The sequence below is a fragment of the Gallus gallus genome, chromosome 10, assembly GCF_016699485.2.
Source record: "Gallus gallus isolate bGalGal1 chromosome 10, bGalGal1.mat.broiler.GRCg7b, whole genome shotgun sequence".
In the NCBI taxonomy this organism is placed as follows: Eukaryota; Metazoa; Chordata; class Aves; order Galliformes; family Phasianidae; genus Gallus; species Gallus gallus.
The window spans coordinates 17,566,395-17,580,916 of NC_052541.1; the positions used below are offsets into that span (position 1 = coordinate 17,566,395).

Sequence of the window (14,522 nt, forward strand, 5' to 3'; positions counted from 1 at the left end):
GTAAGCTGCTCGTGGCTTTAGGCACAGGTTGTAGCAATGCCAGCTGCTAGCCAGGGAAATTAAGAGGATTATTTGTTGTAAAACAATGTAAGAAACATCTACCGTGGATCAGGGATCACTGCTGCCCATCCTACAGACAGCAGGCAAACAGCTGAGCAGTATGGGGATTGTGAGCTCATTTTTTCCCAACAGCACAGCATCACCAGGAAAAAAGCCACCGGGCATCCAGTACAGAACTCTGCTATGCTCCCCATGGGCTATGCTATGCTTCCCGTGGGCTTTAATAATAATAAAAACAATAAAAAAGACACCATATATAGTAAGTGTGATGGCAGTTTTTCCATTACACCCAAATGCTGTTCAGGTATGAAAGCCATGCGCTACACTACGGACCACAGGCATGAAAATGGAGTGTGCCGAACGCTCCGGTCAAGATGCTAAGTATGATACTGAAGCACTGCACTGCCATACAGAAATGATATAAAAGCAACAGCTCCCCTGTCATTTTAGAATGTCAGTGGAAAACAGTAAGTGCCTGAGATTGCTGGCAGCAGCTCCCGTAGGCACGTAGCATGGGATGCGTGCGTATGATAGAATAAAAGGATCCTTCAAATGGAAATTGCTGTTTCAAAACAACCAGATAGCGAGCTCAGATTGGATTCAGAAGTCTCGCGGAAAGCCACCACGTGAGCCAAGCAGGCAAACAGCTTTATGCTTCTGGGCAGCTCAGGCAGCAGCTGATACAATGGAAGGCAGACGCGAGACAGCATGACAGTGTGGGAAATGAGCTCAAAGGAAAACGAAGAGACGGAGCAAATTCTAACCCCTGGGGTCAAAGCTGCACACCAGCCCAGACGAGGGATGTTCTGGAAGATCGTGGGTTGAGTCTGCATCAAAAATGCCACTGAGCTGCCAGAAGAGCAGGCACACCGGCTTTGTTTATTAATAGAGACCCAACCGCATTATCGACAGCAGAATTTGCCATAGGTGATGCAGTCAATAAAGTACATATAAAAAGGCTATAACAATAGCAAAGAGCTAAAGCCAACATCAAAACAGGAGAAAAAGACTCAAATCTGACAACCATTAAGCAGAGCACTCAAAGGAAAATCACGTGCCCAGAAAGGTGCCTTTCACAAACAGCACAAGTGATGCCTCCACCAGCTGCCCTGACCCAGAAGCCCTGTTTTATTAGGCCTTCAGCTGCATTTTTCCCATTACTGTGGACAGACAGTGAATCTGGGGGATCAGCTCACACCTGGCTCCAATTGTCACTAGCAAAACAAACCAGATGTGTGCATACTTCGACCTGAAGCTCAGCATCTCAGCACAGGCAGCAAGGAGCAATCTGCTGGGGGGACACACTGCTGCCTGCACTGCTTCCCCTACCAGTAACACCCACTGCTGCCTGCTGGTAAGAGCTCCAGCAGACCTCCCATCACACCCACGTAGGGTCAGTCCCATAAGCATGATTTATTACTAGAGCAGCCAAGCACACGTGTACGTCACCGACTCCACTGATCCACAATGTATATAGCAAGAAAAGTATTAAATGCAGCTGGAGATTGCACTGACATTTTAGCTACAATACAACCATAGGCACAGGCTTTCTGAAGAGTATTGTGGCATTAGATAAATATTCTTAAAACATACAATTAGGCAACTATTATTTAAAGGGAAGTTAACAATAGGATTTAATTTCAAATGTTGTTTTCAATTTATACAATAAGAAAATCAAGACCATGCAGCCTGGATGCGTTTCTTGCTGAACTGCCATCTAGGGCATTCAGAATTAGCTGCAAGAGGAAACCATGAAAGCAGAACGCCTTTTAGGTTACACAACAAAGTTTTAATGGGATACTGATGGGTAGGGAAAATGTTACAAAACTTCCCCTTGGAAGTACAGATAGGGATCCCCAGCAAACCTTCCTAAAGACAATTAACAACAGTACTTAAAGAGAAGGCTTAACATGCAGGAGTCACCTCCTAGGATCACTTCTGGACGCCCGATAAAACCTCCTGCCTCTTCCAAAATCTGGCTCACTTGGAAGCTTGAACAAAGATAACAGAGATCTCTGCATGATTTCACCAGTGCTTCAAACCAGAGCAATTTAGAGGAGAAACATCTGCCAATGGCCACCTTGCCCCAGCCAAAGAGACAACAGCCAGTCAACGAGAGATACAGCAGCAGCCAGTGTATGGGGCATGCACAGACATGCACACAGCCCTGTATGGGGCAGGGCCAGCACTCGGTGCTCTCCCCATGAAGCCTCCCCTCTGGTGTCCTGCTCGCTCCTTGGCTCTTGGCACATGGGACGTGGCCGTGTCTCCATCCATGAGCAGCATGCAATGGGGGATGCAGGGCACCACAGGGGTTAACCTATCCCCTACAGGGGGCACAGCTCACAAACTCTTCCTCCAAGCCAGGTCCAGCTGTCCTCCAAGTGGCCAGCAGCCAACAAGGCAATCCATCCCTCTGCAGGACGCTGACCCGACACTCCCAAGCACAGCCTGCCCAGGGCCTTTCCTTTGCCAGAAGCAGCTCCAGGGGGGTCATGTTTTCTCACCCATGTCTGCAAAACCACAGGTGAATTCCTGTAAGAAATGAGCAGCTCCCCCTGCACAGGTTGATGGCTCCACCAGCATGAATCCATCTGCTCAAATCATTTCAGCTCTGCTTCTTGCTGCAATCCCTGGGCTCCATCACTACCAAGGGCAGCGTCCAACTGTTCTACCTCATTTGAGTCCCAAACACCACCTATTACCTTAAGTATCTCTTGTGCTGAGACTGGTGGGCAGGAAAAGAGGCAGAGAAAGGAATACCTGTGATGTGTTTGTTCCTCCTACCGAACACACCCATGCAGCGACGCAAGCCCATGCATACTCATCTCACTCCAGCGTTACGTGCCAGCTTCCACATGGCCATGACAAGCCTCCTGCTAGCTGAACTCCTGCTAACTCTGCCTTCAGGGAAACAGTTTTCTCTATGAGTCTTTAAATTAAAAAAAAAAGAAAAAGAACCTTTCACGGATATTAATTTTGCAATGATTATATTCTAAGCATGCTTTATTCTAGCGCAGAGCACTGAGAGCACAGGGATACAAAGAAGAGCTACTCTTTATTGACCACTATTTACTCTAGACCTGTTGAAGCCTTAAAAACCCTAATGTTCCCCAAACCATTAGAGACTGAATGTTTAAACTGTGGTACAGCTGTTGTGGGCACTCCTGGCTCACCTCCAAAAGACCAACTGAAAGAGAGAGTGTTATGTTCTTCATTTTAAATGAAGAAGTCTTTTGCAGGCCAAAAAAAGTGTACTGGAGAAAATGGACTTGAAAAATAAGAGCAGTTTATGCAGAAACTGGCCCGCAGCCACGGATTGGCCCCCGAGGGCTTTCTCTCACAGCTCCAGATTGTACTGGCACAGCCTGAAAAACACAGCCCCACAAGTCTCATGAAAATCGTGGACAAGACATGTTGTATGGCAGGCCTTGAAACGCATGAGATGGGCTTTAAATACAAAGCGAAACTAATTTCAAAAATGAGAAAACTGGCTAAGGTTGCTTGGTGGGCAGCGCCTCACTGGGGAGGAGATAGCAGGGAGTTCAATTTGACAGTGCATTTGCTTCTCCTTCCACGACACTGAGTGGATGGGCTGCCTCACCCACGAGCCTCGTGCATCTACCGCCTCTCAAAGCACTGCAGAATGCATGCGAAGGATCTCAGGCAGGATTCAGCAACCTTGAGGTCACTGAACTTCCAAGGCATCTGCAAACTGCAAGAGTTGCTGCTGAATTTTAATCTTCTGCTAGCAATACCAAGTCACTGTTTAATTAAACAGCTCACCTTCTCCCCATGCTTTTCCATTAAGTTAGCAGAAAAGCTTAAAAGTTACCCATTAATGTAGAGTGTCTCAATCCAAGTGGCCTTTAGAGCACAGTCAGTCAGTGCTGCTCACCTCATGCTACATCCTCCCCTCAGTCTATCTGACACACAAAGGACACAGATGCCACCACGCACTCCATAAAGCCTGCAGCTTCCCCAGAGACACAGATTATGGCTTTAAAGCACAAACCAGAACCTGACCTGAGAGCCTTTAGTACCTTAGGAGAAATCGGGTAGAAATGAATGTGCCACTTTGGGATACCGACACTCAACAGCACAAACCTGGGGAGAGCTGGCTGCAGCTGTGGGCCGTGCTTCCAAAAGGCTCCTATGTAACAGCAACAAAAAACAAATAAAACAACACTAAACATTAACAAATGTTCCATCCCGCAGCTGTCAAAGAAGCAGAACATCCTAGGTGCTAATAACTAATTATCGCGGCTATTGCTTGAGGAAGCGCGCTCCGGATTTCTTTCCAGCATCATTTGCACATGATGAGGCCTGGCAAAAGCCACCGTTCTGCACATGGCTCCGACCCAGGGGGTGATTCAGCTCTCCCTGCCCTGCCGACAGGGACTGCCTCCCACCGCACCCAGAGGGGAGCCGGAACCCGTTCGTTTCAAGGCCAGGCCCAGAGATGACGCCAAATGACTTTCCCACCAAACACAGTGCGTCGCGGCATTTCTCCTCCTTGTCAACTCCTCACTTGCAGACTCGGCGCTACAGGCAGAGGACAAGAAAAACTTGGTTTTCATTAGGACTTTCAACAGGCCCATGAAAGGAGCAGGCACAGGCGTGGAAGCCTGGATCTGCTCTTCCTCACGCACAATGTTAGGATTCCAAGGAGCCACACATGACCCCGGAGGGCAGCTTCTTGGAGATGATGAGCAGAAAGCTTCTGACACCCCGGCAAACACTTCTTGGATGCTGGAAACAAAAAGAAGGGACTACAGAAGAAAAGACCTCCTCTGGACCGCCGTGTGATTTTCCACCATATGTTTTCAAGAGGCGGTAATGTAATCATTTAGAAATACTTCTGTTCGTGGCATTCAGAGATTCCCGTTTGGGAGCCACTTTCCACACGCAGTGATTTTGTAAGAACCATCCCAGATGAGGAGCCCTTTTGCTCCCCAAACACTTGGCAAGGCCACCACGAGATGTTGTCACAGTGCAGGACACAAACCCTCTGCTCGCAGGGGCTGAGCTGCAGCCAACACATCCAAGCATCACCCAGCACAACCAGCACAGCTTCCCAGTGTGACACGGGCACCACGGCCCTGGGAGGTACACAGTGCCCAGGTAACGTAGGACAATGCCGGGGCAGCAGGGCCAGGCTGAAGGACAGCCCTGAAGCAGTGCAAAGCCCTAAGCCTCCCTGAGCCTTCACAGGATTACAGGGAATGTAATTAGGCCAAGATTTGGCCTCACGATAGCTACAGCCGCAGCTCTTCCTTGGGTGTACAAGCGAGGTGGGGGTGGGTTCTAAATACCAGGATTCATTTTCAAGACGTTTGGCACTCCCAGCCCAGGCAGCACTGCTTTAGACGAGGGATCCGGCTGCCTTTCCTTATGGCAGCAGTCCACGCTCTCTGTTTCTGATCCCTTGTGAAGACTCGTGGCAGGAATAGATCTTTTGGAAAGGGGCGAGAGGGGAGCTGGGAACGCTGAGCAGAAGCACCAGGACAGAGCCAAGCGCCGAGCTGCCGTGCCAGCAGCGCTCCCAACGTGCTGGAGCATCTTCCATCACCACCTTTAGAAATCCGCCTGCAATGCCCCCTCCTGAGGACTGACTGCAATGCCACTGCTCTGCCTGCGCCTCATGAAAACTGAAAAAATCCAGGGGTTCATTAGCCAGCAAGCCCTCCCACAGCTGCCACAGCAGCAGTCCCTGGGGGTGCTGCTGGGAGAGCCGCTGCAGGAGGGTCAGTGTTTGGGAGGTACTTTCCAAACCTTATTCCTTCCACACTGGGAGCTCGCTCCTCCATCCTTCCTCAAGAAAAGGGGATTGGAAAGAACATCACAGCTTTTTCCTGATAGCAGAAAGGAAGGGCAAGCCGCACCATCCCATGCAGTTTTAGCATCCGTGATGCACGCCGGTGATTTCCACGGTCCTTTTTCAACATCCTCCAATGGGTTCTTCACTCTTGATCCTGTTTTTCAGCAGAGTCACTGCTTCTGGAGCCGGTTTGGAGGCCAACAAGGCACAGCCCTCACCCACCAGCTCGTTCTGCAGGGGGAGCAGCGTGGGATGAGGATCTCCAGGGCTGGCTGCAGCCACGCAGCATTGTTCTGAAGCGTGCATTTGAGCCGTGCGCATGCTGCCCTGCCAAAAGAATTGTTTAATAATTGCTCAGAGGAGGGGAGGGAAATAAAGCCACAAAGTCTTGTTTCATGTGGAGAAGCCACATGTTTCAGTCAAGCCGTGAGGATGCTACAGCTGAGCCCAGGCCTGGGAATTACGCAGCTTCACAGGGAGTGATGGCAAAGAGCAGAGTGCGGTAATGCTGTGCTGCAGACATCATTTCCACAACGAGATGCCACGATTGCAAAATGCAGAGGTTTTGTGCTTGTGTCATGACCACACAGGACTTCAAGCCTGCCCACTCTTCTGTGCCGAATAAAGCAAACTCTGTCCTTTGTCTCATCACTGGAAAGCCAGCGTACACTGCCTAAATTAGACGTGGCACTGCCAAAACTGGAGCAAGGCTCTGCTACCTAAAATACAAGCAATACATGGGCCTACAATACATGCAACACATGATGGTTTGGTTGTGCAAGATATGGTCATCCAGGGGATCAGCAGAGGAGCCTTGCCCATCCAGGGGGATGAGGAGCTCTCACAAATCTGACTTTCTTGCCTTAAATGTCAAAAGCTTCAAACATTCTGCAGTAATAACACTAACTACAAAAGTCACCCATTTTTATTACTTGCATGGGGAACAACGTATTTAAAATGAGCCATGATTTAGGAGAAGGCATCTATATACCAACAAAGCCCCTTTGGATGGGACTCATGGGATGGGTGCCACCTCCACATGGAGGGGAAGCTGCACATGCACCATTTTGGGACCAGCCCATTCCTCTGCTGTTTCATATATGCTCTGAGCTATAAGGAAGGCAACAACATTCTGTGCAGCCCCAGCCTTCATTGTCCTCCTGTCAGTGGAACAACTTTCTCATTATTAAAACGAGCTGTCAGGCAGACTGGCATTTCCCCCCTCATGGTATCCAACTTAGCCCGTTAGTTCAAATATGGTTAAAGACTTCACATAGTGTTGCTGGCTAACTGTATATGGTCTGAGGTTTTCTGGAAGCTCGCTGTCTGGCACAGGTTGGAGAACTAACAAACAGCACAGCACTGCAGCACAAGGCTGAGTGCCTCTGGCATTACACACCCCTGGCACTGCACACAGGCTGTGTGAGATGTGGGCTCACCTCTGGGCTGTTCAACCCTACTGCTGGATGCTGTCTGGCATGGAGAATATTCAGCTGCCGCTTCTGTAATGACCTCAATTAACTCAGGTGTGGACAGTGACAAACACAGTTACTCTGCATGCAACTGGAAAGGAAAAAAAAAACTCACTGCTTCCAATTTTCCCAAGCTTTGTGAAGGATTTTCTCCTCCTCCAACACACTGAACACTCTTTCACCCATCACCACGCACACATGTGGGACTTTCTGGTCCCATCCTGGGGTTTCCTTTGCTCCTCTGCTTCTGACCCATAGGACTGCTCATTCTACTGGCTGTACCCCAGGAGTGTGGGGGGCATGGACCCACTCCAAAGCTGCCCTCTGTCCCCTGTCCCCCTGCACCTGGCTGGTGCTCGCTTCCTCTTCCCTCCCCTTGGAGGCTGCAGCCCCTCTGGATGTGGAAACCACTCCGCTTTGAGGAATTTTCACATTCCCATGCATGACAAATCCTCACCCCATCACCACTTTTCCCCAGTGCAGGAGATGGGCAGTGGGAGGAGCAGGGAGACACGGAGATCGGAGCAGTCTGACCACAGGGCTGGGTCCCACTGCCCTGAGGAAAGGCAGGGAGGGAGGAAAGGACATTGCTGAGAAAGCAGAAGCAGTGCTTGCCAACAGATGGAGAAGGCTGTCGGAGCGAGCAGCCCCGTTCACCAGACAGCGATGCCTTGTCTCCTTATGACCCATTTTCAGTTGTTGATCGAGGACATTTCAGGGATTTGACTCATGAATAGCAAATGCCTTATGCCGGGGCTGCCAAAAAGCCTTCTCCTTGCTGCAGGAAGGCAGGGCCGCTTTGAAGCAGCTCCTGAAACAGGACAATTTACAGCCTGACAGCTTAAAGCTGCATTGAGAGGGGCCGCGTTTCCTCGGGGCGCTGTAAATCGCCGCGGTTCAGACGCAGCCGGGCCATGGGCCGGGAAGGCAGGGTGCATGGATGGGGACAGTGTTCTTCTGCCGTCCCACGGCGGCACGTCCACGGGGAGCCAGAGCCCTTCAATGGGGCTTTCAGTGGGACACACAGGACTACATTCTGCTGCAGCTGCCGCGGTGCCCTTCTGAGATAGAAGTCTATCATCTGCACGGCAGGTTGTAGCCGAGGTCAGTGCGGTTGGAGCTGGAGCTACCATGGGCTCCGGCGTGCTGATGGGTGTGCTGCTGCCTCCAGCTCCGGCACGTGGGCTGAGCACAGCTCCTGCTTGCACCCCAGGAGCATCCTGTGCCAGGCAGCATGCTGGGCATCCATGCTGGCTCTATGCTCCACAACAGAAGCTCTGGTCCGTACAGATGGGAGGCACGCAGAGATCTGGGAGAAGAGGATGCTCGAGGATGCGCTCTTCTGCAACAACTCAATGTGGGATGCTGAACACAGTGCTATCAGGATTATTCATCGAATCATAGAATCATTTAAGTTAAAAGAGACCTCTAAAGGCCACCTGGTGCCACTCTGCAACAAGCAGGGACACCACAGCTCCATCAGGTGCTCAGAGCCCATCCAGCCTGACCCTGGGTGTCTCCAAGGATGGGGCATCCAGCACCTCTCTGTCCAGCTTTCCCTTGGGACGCGTCCCCCAGGCCCCCCCTGCTCACTCCCAGCCACTCTGCCCCTCACCGTGGTGTTTTTCACATGGCAGTGCCAGCAGGCGGGCACCAGCCGTGCTCCTATCGCGCCATGCCTCGGCCTTGATGCAGGTGCCAAACAAAATCCACCCACCCGCAGCAGATGTTGGGAACCTGTCTGCCCGTCTTCAGCTGCACTCTCAGGGCTGGCCTCCTGTCAAATGCCCGACGGCACAGCTTTAGTTTTTCTTTTTAAGGCGGAGGTAATGCATCCAAAGTATTTTTGTATGCTTGGAGAAGGCAGAGCTACACCTGGTCCAGAATACACAGCAGCAAGCAACATTCATGTGTCTCAGAGGGAAGCTCGACCTCTTTACTTGTAAAATAGCTGCTTTCTACCTGCCTGTGTAATTCAGAAGTACTACAGGAACACTGGTAATAAATCCGGCCTGATCTGCTCAGTGCCATCTTCTTCAGCAAGCAGCCTGAAGACAGAATCTCTCTTTTCCACTGCTATCACATTCGTTTCCACAGAACCTGAAGCCAGAAAGGCACAGCAATGGTCCCTGGGATGCTTTGCTCTCCAACTGCTGGCTGATAGTTTGCACAGACAGGAAAAAAAAAAAAAGAGGAGCAAAGGATGTGCAAAGATGGAGGGAGAGAGTGGGAGGGAGAGGGCACAGTAATGGACCAGGACAGACACACGTGTACATGTCATCTTCCAGCATTTCTTATGCAAGATCCCCCTTTTGGGTACGTTGTGTCCCAAAAAATAAAACAAACCCAAACCCAAACCATAACAGCAGCCTGTGTTGCGCAAAGAAGAAAGATGGAACACATTATGCTAACCTTAAAACGTAGCTTGGGGGCCTGGTGCATCACAGGCTGTTTAGTGTTAGCAGCATCCAGAAAAGCACTGAAAAATGCATCGCAGGATATTGAAGAAATCTATATCCGGATATTAAAGCTAGTATTCAGTAAAGTGCTGGGAGTGGCTACTGCAATATGGTCAGACCACAAGCTTAATGAAGCCTAGGAAATAAAGCACCAAGACTAATTGGAAGCACGTCAAAAGAAATCACATACAAACCCCACTAAATCCACTAAACCAGAAAGGATTCTTCTCAGCCTGACATGGGATGGTGAGGAGACAACAAGCACACGTGATTTATGTAAGATGTTGTCCACTGCTTTACACTGATTTTCAGCACATGGCAGTGCCTACTCTTGAGCTCTGGGATTTCACACTTGCCAGCTTTCCAAGAAAGGTTTTACAGCTGGAACCGGGCCGATGTGCCCAGCCAGGTGGCACAGTGCCCTGGTGCCTACTGCCTTCCTGCTGCCCAAAGCCCTGTCCTTGCAGCACAGAGCTCCAGGCCGTGAGCCTCCAGCAGAGCCCCCGTGCCCCTCAGCAGATCACAGAATCACTGAAGTTGGAAAAGCCCTCTGAGATCCCCAAGTCCAACCCAGCCCACCCCCACCACGCCCACTGCCCGTGTCCCTCAGTGCCACATCCCCACAGACCTTAACACCTTCAGGGACAGCGTCCCCATCACCCCCTGGGCAGTTTGTGCTGATGCAGCACTGCTCTTTCCCAGGAGAAATTCCTCCTAATACCCAACCACACCCTGCCCCGGCACAACTTGAGGCCATCACCTCTCACCCTATCGCTGTTACCTGGGAGCAGAGGCCAACCCCACCTCAGCACAACCTCCTCTCAGGGATTGTGGAGAGCGATGAGGTGCTCCCTGAGCTCCTCTTCTGCAGCTGACCCACCACAGTGGACTCCTCTCCACTTGGAACAGCAAAGAACCCACCTGACCCATCAACATTGGCTTTTTTGTTTTGTCTTTGGGCTAAAACACACTGGAGGAGTAAAAGAACCGAAGAACATCAGACAGCACACATCAAAACAAAATAATCCCACCCCATCCCAAAGCACTCCTCTGATCTTCGCCCTGCAGACAGCTCCCACTTGGTACCGAGGCTGGGAACGGTTTCCAAAGGGCACTGTTTACTGAGCCGGGCTGCTCTGCTTGTGTTCTGCCTGACACTGCAGAGCATCCCATAGGCAGTAGGGTAGTCCATGGCAAAGAGACAACAAAGGGTGGTGGCTGATCAGGGTACTGGGACCAGGCATGGTTTGTGGCCTGAGAGCTACCGAGCAACAGACAGGGTGCTATGGGGACTCACTGCTTGCAGGAGCTGCACCAGCTCATGTTGCTGCTGCACGGAGCCAAACCCTGGTGCCTGATGCACAACGGAATATGCACACGGAAGCTGCAGAAACCATTCCCCTGATGCCACAGGCACAGGGTTTGAGCAGCACAAACCTTTTCATCAAAAACCATGAAGAAAATAATATAATAATAATAATCCGTAAGGCTCGGTGGCAAACAGAAGTGTATAATCTGAGTCCTTCGCCCGCTAAATAATTACACTTACATCATGCTGAAATAAAAGTCTAAAAGTCGTGTTTTCTGAAAAAACAAGGAAGAGATCAAACCGTCCATAGAAAGGGCTATAAATCCACGCTGCAGAGAACCCAGACCAAAGTATGTAATCAGGACATAACAAATGGAGTTTAATACTCAGAGGAAAGCCGCAGCTCTGGAAGACGTTTAAAGGAATATTTCCATTTTCCTAGGTACTATATCAGGTTCTTGGCCAGACGTTTTTGATTGCCCTGGACTAAAAATACAGCCCCAATTTCAGGAGACAAGAATTTCAGAAGCATGACGAAACGCGAAAGGTAATTGCAGAGCACCGCAGAGCTATTTACTACATTATCTAACATCTCCAAAGAGATTAGCTCACAGTGCAAGCATTCTGGTTCACCCCACGTTTCAGCCCTGGCACCCAGGGAGCAGCAGGAAGAGCTGTGCTGGTGCCAGGGAATGGAATGGAACAGGGCACGCAGCGTGGGATGAGCAAGTGCACCCTGAGGAAGGCCAATGGAGGGCAACACCAAGGGCTTCACCTTGAGCTCAGCAGCAGCTGTGCACTGCTACCATCCTGCATACATGTTATTCCTCTCTAAAACCAGTTTTAATCCTGAGGGCTGTCTTCAAGCAGCCATTAAACCCAGGATTTAAAGCACAGCGCTGCAAAACTGAAGACTCATTTCAGACAAGATTGGATGAATTCTATTTTAAATGTTCGTTTTCTAGAACTGTACAGGCTGCTGTAGCAGCCAGCCAGCCAGCAAGACTGCCTCCAGAATACGAGGTGTCACTGGTCAAACCTATCCTCATTAGATGGTGGCCAAGTGATATTTATTTAAAGTGTTACACGCTATGAATTAAACATTTATTTTGTATCACCCAGTAAAATATCTGAACCTCGTGTTGGCAGCTGTGCAAATTCTGCCCTGACTGCATTCATGACTTACTGTACTTCCTTTGATTTTCTCAACGCCTCTCTTCTCGTTTGAAGAGAAAAACCTAAAAGTCAAGATTGTCAAAACTGCATAAGTTTGTATGTCAGCCCACGCTGCGCAAAATGAAGACGAAAACAGATCACCCCTCAAGACATCGTCTTCATCAAGGCTGCAGATGGAATTACAGAGTGATAATTAGCACATTCCAAGACTTGGCAACCTCATCCTGGAAGGAAGGTACTAAGCAAACCTGGAACGCAGACTTTCCCCTCGTGGAGCGGTGGTTAAATGGGGACTGATTAAACACAGGGACCCTCGTGCCCCTGGAGATCCAACCACTGGCTCCTGTCTCCCAGGAGAGATGGAGCCTCACATGCTTTGGCCAGGTGCCCTGCAGGTCCTCTGCCTGGGGTGGCTGAAGCTGGACAGGACAGGCTGCTGGTAACCTTCACCTGATCTGAAAAGCGTTCCGGCACCATTGGAGTAGGATTGCAAGATTTACTCCATTTCAAATGCTCTTTGGACCATAATGCAGAGCAAGGCTGCTGCATATCACTGCTTCGCTGAGGCAGCATTAGGAACATGCCACCTCTGAGCAGCCCTGGAGGGCAAAACTCACCTTTGCTACCCAAGGGATGGAGATTGCAGAGGGCAAACTGGTTGGTACAAGAACTCCAACAATGAAAGCTGGAACAGGAACTGCTGACACCTACTTCTGTTGGGCACAGCGAGTTCAGGAGGCAGAGCCACACTGCTGCCAGATGCACTGAGAGACTGTCGTGGCCTGTGCTGTCCCATGAAGCATGGGAGAGGATGGGGCAGGAGTAACAAAGGGTGGGATGATCTTAGAAATCACAGGAACAGGAAAGAAAGGATGGCTGCAAGCACAGCTACTGTGATTTGCTTCATTTTCTTTAATTGAGTGAGCAGTAGCTTAAGAAGAAAAGGTATTTGCAAAGGCCAAGCCACAATTTGAATGACAGGCGTGGGTAGGTGCCTACCTGACAATAGGGGAATGGTGTTTCATTAGTGATTTGCAGGCACTGAGATCAGCACACCTCACTGCCAAGCAGGCAAACCTTGGAACACTTCCTCTAAAATGCACCTGGTGCCCAAGATAGGACGCTACTGCCCAGCTACTCTGATTTCAAAATGAGATAAAAAAAGATTTAAAAAAACTTATATATACCTTAAATCAAGTTCCTGGGAGCTGCTGCATGGCTGCTGTGCCCACAGCATCCCTGCTGCTCAGCTGCAAGCACCCTGCCTGAACAAGAACCTGCAAATCCTCCATTTAGCTGCAAGTGATTGTCTTTATCTTGCTTAGCATGTGCTCACCACAAACCCTTAGCACAGATTTGGTATTTGGGGGCTGTGGCAGCAGTCCACCAAGATGAGGCTTGCTATTGTTGCATCTGTGGTAGCAAAGGGCAGAGGGGATCCAAGGGGCTTGAGAAAGGCTTCAGAGCATTTCACACCGGAGCCCTTTTCCTGCAGCACTGTGCCTGGCCAGCTGTCACAGCAGCGTGTTGGGGTAATTCCTGCCTCAGGACAGATGGCAGAATAAGCTCTTCCCCTGCAGCCTAGGATATGCCTCTCTCAGGTCCACTTAAGTACCTCTTCTCTAATCAGTCACCCCTGGAGAAGCTCAGAAATGAGCTTAGCAAAATTAGAGCAGGCTAAAATTCTTCAGTCAACACAGCCATACCTGAAACGCGACACGCAACACCTGAGGAGCCTGAAGCCCGAGCACAGCCTGCTCCTGCTTCCCCATCCTCATGCCGTGCATAGACCAGGTCGGGTTGGTGGGGCTGCAGGGAACACAGGGGCCATGTCAGCTCCGTGCAGAGCAGCAGCACCAACTGCCAGCCTGGGCACCAGCGTGTGCTGCACCTCGTGGAAAAACCATCGGCAGAGGCTGTGCAAAGCCAGCGGGGTGAGCGACGCCAAGCAGCAGGGAAAGCAGCCGCAGCCTCCCCAGCAACGTGGATGGGCGATGAAGCTGTGAGGACACAGTATTCCTCCAGACACCAGCCGGGCCCAGGCACGCATTTTATGCCGCTTTGGTCACACCACCGGTTTGGAGCAATCGGAGCCTCGGCCACAGCGGAACTCCGAGCTAAGCTGTGGGCACGAGAAGCGCTTTGGGATTAAGCAGCATTTTGCTTCCCTCCAACTATTACCGTGGGTGGAGCACAGCAGCTGGTCCAGACATCCCTGAAAGGCA

At 50.5% G+C, this 14,522-nt stretch overlaps 1 protein-coding gene across 1 annotated transcript in view; it reads right to left on the reverse strand.

The window, feature by feature from the left end:
* Nucleotides 1-14,522, reverse strand: part of CHSY1 (chondroitin sulfate synthase 1) — a 61,307-nt gene that overhangs the window by 3,526 nt on the left and 43,259 nt on the right. The window lies entirely within an intron of this gene.